At 41.4% G+C, this 12,262-nt stretch overlaps 1 protein-coding gene across 1 annotated transcript in view; it reads right to left on the bottom strand.

Moving 5' to 3' along the window:
* polr2f (RNA polymerase II, I and III subunit F) overlaps positions 1-12,262 on the bottom strand; it is a 32,009-nt gene that overhangs the window by 4,372 nt on the left and 15,375 nt on the right. The gene's annotated exons all lie outside the window — the stretch shown is intronic.

Genomic DNA, 12,262 nt, shown 5'->3' with positions numbered 1-12,262 from the left:
TCTGGTTTACAAAATCCACATCATGTTCTGAAGAATCTTCAGGAAAATCTTTACTGACTCATTTTCCCATAGACTTCTATTCAAAAGGTTTGCAGCTACAATAGTCGTTTACCACATTAACAATGTATAGAGTGTATTTCTGATTAATTTAATGTTAAATTCATTGAAAAAAAAAAATTTTCTTCAAAAAATGTGGACATTTCTATGTGACCCCAAACATTTGAACGGTAGTGTATATCTTATATGGTGAGATAAAAACAAGACTCAAGTAAAAGGCTAATATGGAGCTAAATGATACTGTTCATATCACAAGCTACCATTAAATAACGATACACCTTTCAGTCTCACTGCTCTTCAAAGGGTTCCACTGTGTATGAGTGAAGATTCACAGTCGACCCGCTGTTCTAAGACTCACAGAGTGTATACTGTAAGACTGAACTGTCTTTGACTGTCTTTATGGTAACTGAGCATTCAGACGAACTCAAAAGAGCCTTTCTTAAAACATAAAACCTTAAAAGGTGGGGTCATGCTCACTTACACTGGTGTTTAAATTTACTGACGCTCGTTAATGCTGAACACACTGGAAATAAGAAATACACAAGCAGTTGTTGTTCAATGCCTTATCTGTGTGGGCTTTTTTTTTTTTTAAACGAATGTATCACACGTTTTCCAGCAGCACAGACAAGTACTGTGTTTCATGCATGTTCCTATGCTCGTCTGTGTTGTGTATACCTGTTCGAGGTTGTTAGCGTGCAAATCGAAGCGGCCTATCACGTGGCATCGCCTCAGTGCACGTAGGCGTGCAAACGCAGTGAAGACGACCTGCTGATGCAGGTGGTCAGAGGACAATGACCACCAGCCTGGTTTAAAACGATAGAAAGGTAACAGTAACTCAAATAACTACCCTTTGCAACCAAGGTGTGCAGAAGAACATCTCCAACACGTCGTATGGGCTACAGCAGCAGAAGATCAGGCTGGGTGCCGCTGATGTGTGCCTAATATAGTGGCCTGCCAGTGTATTTTCCCATGCATGTGCTGTAAAACTGATTAAAGGAGATATATTTTACCCTATTTCTCTAAGTTAACCTAGTTCCCTGGTGTCCTAATGAGCATGTCTGTGACATGCTTTGGTCAAAACACCTTAAGGATGAAGCACCACAGCAGTTCAATCACCCTGAACAAAACAGCCCTGTTCAGAACGCTCAGATTTGAGTGTCTGTCTCTTTAAATGCAAATGACACAGGAAACTACGTTAGCATCACTGAGGCTCTGGCATGCTAACAGCAGTTAGCATTTGGAAAAGCCATCATTTGCCGACTCTAGCCCGGCACATTGCCGTCATATATAACATGTATCTACTGGACAGATAAATCCTCTGAGGCTGGAAGTTTGTGTAGAACTCTGCGCTGCACTGTGCAGCCAAGAATAGAACACTTCGCCGACTTCCACGCTTCGGAAGTGCGGTAGTCAACATTGCGTATTTTATCTCCTGTACTTAGACTGAGGCGGACCACAGCAACATGAGTGAGTCATCTTTTTTCACACTTTGCCTACTCCTAGGCCCTCCAGAGTCCCAAATATAAGTATTAAAATGATTAAAAAGTTGATTTTGCATAATATGTCCCCTTTAAGAGCTCCCCCAGCCACTGTAATGTAGCAATAGCAATTCTTATTTCACTGCACTAACAGAGTGAGGAAGTGTTTGCAGTCAACATAAAAAGTATTTTTTGTTGGAAATTATGGTCTGCAGAAAGTGGCTATGTTGTGAGTCTTGGTGATCATGTCATCTTCCACACCTGTTGACTGCAGAATAAACTGGTTTACGATTGGCTTGCAAAAATAGTGGTGAGTAAAACACCATTATTTCTGACATCAATTAGCACTAGTGTCACCTGTGTTTGCTGCTGACGTAAAATGTGCAAAACGTGGCGTTTTTCAGTCACTGCATGCTCCTGTATTATTAATATTGTTCAAACATTTTTCTCTATATATTTTAGTCGCTTTAAAGTCATTCTTTGTCAATAGTCAGACATCCTGCGGTTGTCCTGTTATGATCTTTCTTTAATTGGAAGTCCCCCGTCTGTCTGTGTCTGTTTATTGCCGTTCCCAGTCACAAGAACCCTGACAGTAAAAAACCAGCCGACACGTTGGAGGCATTTCTGTCGGCAGATAAAAAGGATGAAAAGGGGGAACTCAGGAAGAAGGGGTGAGCTGCTCAGTCGCTGCAGGCCTGCAGGCGATCGTCCTTTCATTAGCGAGCCAGTGAGTGAATGGATGAGTGTGATCAGTGGAATGGTAAAACGGGAGAAGTCGTGCTGGGCCACATCAGCTATAGGGTGATTTAGGGGGCTTCCACTGATTCCTTTTGTGCATTGTCTCCAAAGTGAACAACCACGGCTCAACAGTGAGCCTTTGTGTGGGACATTTAACTGCCTGTTAGCATGCTAATTATGTGTGTGTGTGTGCGTGGGTGTGTGTCCATCATCATCCGGACTTTACCACCCGTCCGTCTCTCTCCTGGGATTTACTCTCCTCTCCCCAGTGCCTTTTCCTCCCCTCTATCTTCCCTGATCTCTGTTACTGCTGTGACCCCTTTTTACAAGCGCTGTCCTGTTGTTTTGATCGAGTGCTTTTTAATTCTTAAATCTGTGTACTCCCAGTGTCTTCTCTCTTTCTTGTCTTTTTTCTTCATCAGCTGATGCTGATATGCTTGGATCAGTTTAGCTTCGAGTCCAATGCTAAAACATTCTCCGTTTTAGTTGGCGCAGGGCATTTCCCCCACATTTAGCTATGGACAACCTCATTTCAGGACGCTCCTTTGCCTGTGCTTCCTTTCCACCAGTCTGCCTTTTTGTTGGATGAGGGGGCTTCAGTCTGAGATTGCTATCCAATCCAATCCAACTTTATGTATAAAGCACATTTAAAGGTGCGTTAAGTAATAAATCTAAAGCAACTGGCCATGAAATCCTCCTAATATGTCACAGAGACTCAGGAATAATGTTCATATAACAAACTGAACTCACCAACAACAACAGTACAGACAAAATATTTGCATTAAAAAAAATCTTTTGCAGACTGCAAATCATGTTTTGAAATCATGTTTTGGCATGTGGCGCCACCTACCGCCGTCCACCAATCATTGCAGTCAGTAGAGTCTCAGCTGCCGAGCAACCACGGGTTGCCAGTTACATCAGAAAACGAAACCTAAAAGACCTCAGTATTTTGAATTTGAATGTAGTAGCTGTTTTTGGCCACATTCTTACATGTGGCAACTTTAAAACAGAGCAGAGTTGCACCACAGTGTTGTACTAAAGTCTAAAATCTGCACACGCATAGTACAACACGATTGAAAGTTCAACTCACTTTGTGGTAAAACCTAATGAAAACAAATGTGTCTTTAAAGGTCAATAGAGTGGTCCTGTTGCACATATATGTTAGTTATGGAGGTCTACTTACATACAAAAAGTTGCTTTTATGGTCAAAAACCTCCTAGTTGCTGTAAACCAGCCGATAGAAATCCTCTTTTCTGATGGTGTTTCCCAGCCGCGAGATTTGAGACTCAACTCTCTCAACCCGGAAGTGACATATCATATATATTGTGGTGTTCTTCTACACCAGTGTAGCAGCAATGTCAGTGAAACAGTGTTTTTTTTTTTGTTTTTTTTTTTATCACAACTGACCATGAGGACGTGCCATTAAACAGAGACAACACTGAACACTAACAAACGTTTCTCGCTGACCGCGACAAGGCCGGCTTTGTTTGCGGGGCCTGACGCAAAGCGCGGACGCTGATGTTGTTTCTGATATCGACACTCAGGACTGAACGTGAGTAACGAAGTTACAGGCGACAAAATAAATACAGCCCATCATCGCTCATTCCGACAACTGACACCCGAGGTAGCACTGAGTACACTGCAGTGTAAAAGTGTGCATCCTCTGCTGCAGTACTGTCATATTGTTGTTTGTGTTAGGTTCATGTTTGCTCACGTACAGTAGTGCATGTCTGTGCCCTGACAGCCACTGGAAATGTAATTTCTTTAGTACAACTGACACACACCTTTTTCCACTTTTTGTGGAAAATTTGGATGCATAAATATGTATGTTCACTCTACATGCAATTTATTGTGACTTTTTATTCAATACATTTATTTTGAACCCTGAGGGGTGAATGAATATAACATCAAATTAATCATAAATACACTCTATACATTGTTAATGTGGTAAACGACTATTCTAGCTGCAAACATCTGGTTTTTAATGGAATATGTGTATAGAGGCCAATTTCCAGTGTTCTAATGGTACATTGTTTGCTAATGGCGTTAGAAGGCTATTGGATGCTTAGAAAACCCTTGAAAACCCTTGCGCAATGATGCTAGCACTGCTGAAAACTGTTTTTCTGGTTCTTTGATGAAAGGGCAAAATTATTATTATTTTGAATAAAAATCATTATTTCTAATCGTGTCAATGTCTTGACTATATCTTCTATTCATTTTGCAACTCTTTTGATGAATAAAAGTGTGACTTTTAATGGAAAACACCGCAAAAAATTGTATAGGTGAGCCCAAACTTTTGAACGGTAGTGTATATGTATATGTGCATCCGTTCTTCTGTGTGTGTGTGTGTGTGTGTGTGTGTGTGTGTGTGTGTGTGTGTGTGTGTGTGTGTGTGTGTGTGTGTGTGTGTGTGTGTGTGTGTGTGTGTGTGTGTGTGTGTGTGTGTGTGCGTGTGTGCGTGTGTGCAGCTGTGGGCCCTGCATTTGAACTCTCGCTCACATGGGCAGAGTGAGGGAGGGCCGCAGGGCGAGAAGGCGATGGGAGAGAGGAGTGATGCCCGACAAACTCTCCATCTCTCTTTTCCCCTTTCATCTCCTCCTCCCAGCACTAAACAACAACCTCTTTCATTCCGGCATCTTTGCGGCCAGCCGCCCCCAGACCCTGCAGGCCCCCACCCATTCACGCTGCTTAATTCAATGTTCCGAGAAAAACTCATGATTGGGAAGTGACTTTTTTTTGTTTGTTGTTGTCCTCCCACTTTTCCATATTATCTGATCTGAAGAAGCATCACCCCTCTTCCTGTTCTCCCCGAGTCTGTTTTAATGTCATTTAATTTAATATCAACGGCACAGCATGTACGTTAACAAGAAGGAAGTAAAGCTTGGGTCCAGTCCAGCCTCAGAACTGGACAATGCAATTATGGTAAAGGCATGTCCAATGGCCAGAGATGTATGTAGACACCTAATAAGCAATAAGAACTAGAGCTGCAACTAACGATTTCCGTAATCTATTAATCTGTTGATTATTTTCTCGATTAATCGTTTGGCCCATTTTGGTCAGAAAATGTCAAACCTGGAAATGACGATGTTCTCAGTTTTAATGATTTCTTTGTTATGTGGAACAAAGAAAGAAGAAAATATTCACAATCAGAAATCTTGTTTTAATCATGAAAAAATCTTCAAACCGATTATTGATTATCAAAATAGCTGACGATAAATTTAGTAATCGATTAATAATCGATGAATCAATGAATGGTTTCAGCTCTAATAAGAACATTGGTCTATTTCAAAAGACAGGCATGCTCTTATACTGATGCACAAGATGATAAGGTTGTTTATTTTGTATAATAAAGATAGTGAGTACACACTGCAGCTTTAAAGGTGCCATATGTAAGAATGTGGCCAAAAACTGTTACTACATTCAAATTCAAAATACTGACGTCTTTTAGGTTTCGTTTTCTGATGTAACTGGCAACCCATGGTTGCTCGGCAGCTGAGACTCTACTGACTGCAATGATTGGTAGATGGCTGTAGGTGGCGCCACATGCCAAAACAGGATTTTTGGAGAATTGCAAAATATATTTTTTTAATGCAAATATTTTGTCTGTACTGTTGTTGTTGGTGAGTTCAGTTTGTTATATGAACATTATTCCTGAGTCTCTGTGACATGTTAGGAGGATTTTTATGGCCGGTTGCTTTAGATTTATTACATAATCCACCTTTAAATAGCACATTATACTTATAGACACACTATACTGCCCCATAGATTCACCATGTATGAACTGAGTGATTGTCTCTTTCAGAATGTTGCGATGAACAAATGACACAGATATGCAGGCAGCATAGCATTAAGCTAATTACAATAGTGTCATGAAGTATAATCAGGTAGTTGTATTAGGCAAAGAAAGCCCCTGTAAATAGTGTGTTGTATTACTGTTGCACAAATTAACATATCATACTTTTAACAGGTAAAGCAGTTTTATAATATATAAAGCGATTGAGCAAATTTCAACACAAGTGTGTGAACTCCACACTGCACTGCGACCAGGATCGAGGTCGAGCTAAATCAGATGTTACTTGATCATTTTGTTTTGCCTCTGAGGGGAAATAAAAAACAGACAGAGACAGAAAGTTAGCATTTTACGAGGCATCATGGCTGCGTGATGATGTCCCGAACAACAATCAAACCAGACAAAGGACACCGTTGTTGCCGAGGCTGAATTCTTGAACATCGTTTTCAACATTTTCCTGCCAATGACTCAATCTCCACCTCCCTCGCCTCTCATTCCGCTCAATTATCATTTTTCAGGCATGTTCCCTTGTCCTACAGATACGGGCTGTTTGGGAGTTTCCAAATCGCGGCGTGAAATCTGCTTATAATGTAATGTAATGTAATGTGAGAGGTTGTAGTGCCAAAAAAGCACATATATACACATACACAATTCAGACTGCATGGTTGATCGAGAGAGTACTTAGAGCAAAATGGATGATGTGACTGATTCTGACTCTGAGGGGACAGGGCACAGTTGTGATGAAGACAAGGCACCATTGAGGACTCTCTTTCTCTTATTCCCCCAGCAGCGTCCCCCCTTTTCCCCTATGCTTCTGCTTGCTGCCACAGCTGTGGCAGAGCAGGGAAAGCCCACAGTTCTTCTGGCTGGTCTTGGCTAATAATAAAGTGTGTCTGCTTGTTTATCACTGTAAACTTAGCACAAAAAGTAAGCAAATTCGTGTTGATTTTTTTTTTGTAACAACTATATACCGTGTACTGTTTATTTCCCTTTTAAACGGCGCCACATTTGTAAAGAAAACGCCTCAGTTGAGCCACAGAGTTAAGAGTTGACTCTTGTTTGGTGTCATTTATTGGATTGGATGATTCTGGAGAAATAAGACGTTTTAGCAAGTTTATTTTAATTCTAACAGATTCCTTTAAAGCTCCCATAGAGTGGTCCTATCGCATATATATGTGAGTTATGGAGGTCTACTTATATACATTAACTTGTTTTTATTGTCAAAAACCTCCTAGTTGCTGCGAACGAGCCGATAGAAATCTCTCCTCACTGAAGCTCTCATCAGCCGTGCTGTTTCAGACTGACAGACTGATCTCTCCTCACAGAAGACAGACTGCGTTGTGATTGGTCAGCCAAGGAGTGCTTTCTCAACTGTCTTGTGATTGGCCAGGTACCTGGAAGTGACTTAATTAGTGCATCAGCTCTCAGATGTGCAGCTCCCCCCTCTGGAACGGTGGATGCACTGCTACTCGTTATGAAAACATTGTTTTAACAATGTTTAAAAATGGCTTCATCACAACTCCCTGCCGCAGTCCCTTTTGCGACTTTGACCCGGAGTCGGACGACACTGTCGCAGGGGAAACACCTCCACAACGGACGCTCTTCTTCTTCTGCGGTTCAATGTACGCAACTGGATGTGCCTGGACTAGTGCCCGGAGCAGGAGGATCTGCTGTTCAGGAGACGGGATCCTGGCTACTGATACTTAAGATATTATAAATTCAAATACTATAAGATGGGAATGTCACTGGTTATCTGCGATTGTAAATAAAAAGCAGAAAGACAGTGTTGAAAATCACATCCAAAACATTGCCGAGGTCAAATAAATGTAAACCTAAATCACACGACGATGACGACGAGCACACGAGAGCATAAATGGACACAGTCAGGAACTCTCAAACACCAGCAGAGATCAGCCACAGGTAACCTAACACTTTCTCTCTCACCCGAGACCCTCTCAGCAGCAGCAGCAGCAGCAGCAGCACCACCCTTCCGTACACCACCATCACCTCAACCCCCCCCCCCCCACATATCAGTTTCCTTTAGATGTTCCCTCTCACACAATTGAAGTAACTGGAATCTTTCCTTTGGCTGGCAAGCAATGATATGAGGCACAACACACAATGAGCTATTCACAACGGCAGACACACACACACACGCGCACGCAAACAGGCACAGAGTAGCAAGCATGCAAAAAAAAAATCTAATTCCCACATTTAACACACACACACACACAGCACCGTACCTCACTACCCAGCTGCAATCAAAGCCTGTCCAAGTTCCTGCCAACCTCACACACACACACACACACACTCGTACTTGCTGTATACTGAGGACCGGGTAAAAGTGCTGACAAAGTGAGGACCAGCATTTCCACTTTATAAATCAACACAATTACAAATATCTACTTCTTGAATGACATCTATAAAGAACTACTGGGTGCAGTACCATAACATGTCTGCAGGTGGAGCCCCAGAGCAAAACGCGTGTGAAACACCAGGGCTGGAAAACGGGTTTTTGTACCAAATTGATGACCTCTGTTAAAAAATAAAACATGTTTACAACCTCAGGAAGTGATTTCAATGAAAACAAAGTGAGGACCGTCAAAAATGTCCTCACTTTGTAAAAATGACCTCACTTTGTTGGTTAAAAACCCTCACTGGTCCTCAGTATGCCATAAGTACAAGAACACAAACAAACACACACACACACACAGAAGGACTAACACTGAAGAATAGCAATGTTGGTGTTCAAAGGCAGGATTCATAGACGTTAAACACGGGGACTGATTTAAATGTAACACAGCTGCATTCATTTACAATAGAAAAATCTATGTTTGTGACCCAATAAAATTATAGCCTAATAACTTCAATTCAAAAAGAACAAAGAGCCTGTGCCTCCACCTTTTGTGTGCCATTTTGTGCTTAAACTTGACCTTTGACCCCCCCCCCCCCCCCCCCCCCCAGAGGAACTCGAGCTTTGACTGCTACTTTAATTGTAAAATATAAGACACGGTTGACTGCGTTCATAACAACGTAATAGCTGCAATAACATCGGCCCACCGGATCCTGCTGCAAGCTCGACTTCACTCACTTCACTGAACACAAAATAGTGGACACACCTGCTCCCCTGCTGCTGCACAGGTGCATGCAGGGAAACCAGGTAAGAGGGAATGAGAGTGAGGGGAGTAGACGGGAGATCAGGAAAAGACACAGGGCAGCCATGAGTTAGTTAAATATTTCTCTGAATACAAATGTTACGTCAACGGCGACAAAGAAAGTTACACACCGAGGCTTTAAAGGCACAACGTCAGATGTTTTAAACCAACGTGTTTAAAACAAATTTGACTGCGAAACCTATAGTAGTTTCCTCTTTTTAGCTTAATAAATAATAGTATAAATAGTTGATTTGCTCCTCCTTTGGCTGTCAAACCTAGTCTTACTCTACGTCTTTCATTTTCATCTGTTTATTTGTGTTGCGTTGTTTGTCCGTGACTGCATTTGTGAATCACTTTGCATCACAAAAATCGCACGTAACTACATTTATAGTGACCGACTTAAATGAGTCCGTTACTTGATCCCATTAAAAGGTTGACCTTTGCATGACCTTTGCACTGGCTTTGAGCTGAGGTCACATGTTACCTCTGACCTCTCTTGTCTGCAGTGATGCATATAGAGAGTTGCATACATGGAGGGTTTTTTTCTATACAACACTGCAGAAATTATGGACAGACAGATCACTGCCTCCAGTGAGTCAGCAGGGTTTACCACGGGAGTGGAAAAACTGTCTTTTAAGGATACATTAAATAAAACTGCTTTATATTTAGATTGTTTTTTTGTTTTAAATATCCATCCAGTCTGAATTAAACCTACAGGAAACACTGTTGTATGCATTGGATGTAAAATGACTTGTGGTTATGTGACCTTTTCCTCTTTCTCTTCCCTATTTAAAATTCCTTTATAGGCTGACATTCTTTTCATAATGTATACTGTATGTTTGTGAGTTTGTTTATGGTCGCCTGCACGCGGTGGCACGATAAACACAAACAAACATACGGGTTCAAACAGGATTTGACTTTCTGTTACAGTGCTATCTTTTTGAGTGAGAGTTTGTTTTTCCTGACGAAGAAAAATAAACGAGGGTTTGCGTATTTTATGCTAACAGAAACGGGTGAAGTCGTGAGAACGAGTGTGTGTTTGTGTGTGTACTTGTATTTGTTGCTTTACGAGGACCACAAATTGTACAAACCATATATAGGGAGTGAGGACATTTTGAGAAAGTGAGGACATTTTGTCTGGTTCTTGCATCTTTAAAGGGCTTTTTTCACTTGGTTTTAGGGTTAGAAGTGGGTTAAGGTTAGGGTTAGGCATAGTTGCAGTAGTTCAGGTTAGGGTAAGGGGGAATCCATTATGTCTATGAGGCGTCCTCACATCGAATGCTGCCCAAGCGTGTGTGTGTGTGTGTGTGTGTGTGTGTGTGTGTGTGTGTGTGTGTGTGTGTGTACAGCCTCTGAGGTGATTGCTCCCCACCCCCAGGTGGAGACTCCGCCTCATGGTCACAGGACTGTAAAGCCACATGTTTGGATTCTGCAAAACCCACAACCTGCTGACATTCCACTCAGTGTGTGTTGTGTGTCTTTTTTGTGTGCGTGTGTCCACGTCTGTTTCACAACAAACTACATCATCTCTGTCACATGACAGGGCAACGGCTGTGTCACTCTGTTCTCTCCAGTCCAGGTCATAATAAACACAGCGTGAAAACAACTGGATGCTGCAGAGTTGCAGAGTGACGGTCAGGAGTTAAGGCCACGTCATACTTATATGGCATATACTTATCATTATACGGCCTTGAGGTGAAATTGTACACACTAAGAAACCAAAGTACGAGACTGTACCTTAAATAGGTACAAATGCTTTGCCGCTCCAGCACTGTACCTTTAAAATGTGTACCTGCTTGTTTGTACCTCTAAAGAAACATTTCTGCACTCCTAGTGACAAAAATGTACCTGTACACACTGAGAAAGGTACAGTGCTTTTACCCTGATAGAGTAAAACTGGAGCGACGGAAAGAGGTATAGTCTCTACTTAGTGTGTATGTGCATAATGAAACTAAATGGAAATTGAAATTCATTCACATTAACTCACATACAAGTATAGTTTCCATCCATCACTGAAAATGTAAAAATTAAAGTACAGATTGTGCAGTAAATAATTTAAAGAACATTATTAAATTAAATTATTAAGAGAGAAAAAACTCAGAAGGCCTTTTTTCTTTGATGAAAATTAATTTTGTCATGTTAAGTTTTATAAAACGCTTTATAAAAAAAAAAAAAGTAGGCTACATAAAAAAAAGAAAAAAAGATTGGCCTACTTTTAAACTGCTGCAGGAGGACGCTGGATTCACGTAATTTGTTGATTTTGTAATTCTTTTTACCGCGGGAAATAAAAAGAAATTAATTAATTAATTAATTAATTAATTAATTAATTAATTAATTAATTAATTAATTAATTAATGTGGCTGCTCATAATTATAGACTTGAATAATTACAATCTTGTGTAAAATGTGTTGATTTTTTTGTTTGTTTTCCTTAAAGCTTCAACTCACTGATTGTTTTCGTCTTTATTTGTTTGTTATTCAGTAGTAAAATGATGACTCTGGGTCATGTTTGGAAAATGACGACAGTAAACATATTTTCGAGCGTGTCGTCACAGTTCAAGTCCAAGTCCCTTAAACGAATTAGCCACACCGAAATGACGTGTAACCGCCATCACTTGATATAACTAAGTTGGGCCATGTTCATTCCCCTTAATTTGCGCCCCCATATTCATTATCCGTGCGCGCGCGCACGCTCACTCACACGCACATGCGCGCGCACACACACACACACACACACACACACACTCACGTCAAAGGGAAGGCCGTAAATCCTCAGCTGCCCAGCGGCAGAATAATCCCCGGAGCGTCTCTGTGCAGGTGCCCGGTTTGAAGCTGCAGGATTCGGACAGTCCCTCCACAGCTCCGCGCTCCTGGAGCATGTTTCCCCGTCTGTGTCACAGTTTGTTGAGGCGCAGATAAAGAGTGCCAGTGAAAGAGAAGACACAAGGCTTTTGCTTCTTTTCTTTTCCCGTATGCACAAAACTGCTTTTTGTCCTTCAACCTCCCCATTTTTTTTTTCATTTCAGGGGGGAAGGGGGGGGGGGG

This window comes from Microchirus variegatus (assembly GCF_963457635.1).
Source record: "Microchirus variegatus genome assembly, chromosome: 10".
NCBI classification, from domain to species: Eukaryota; Metazoa; Chordata; class Actinopteri; order Pleuronectiformes; family Soleidae; genus Microchirus; species Microchirus variegatus.
Note: the sequence above shows the minus strand (reverse complement) of the source record. Positions and strands in the feature narration are given on the sequence as shown.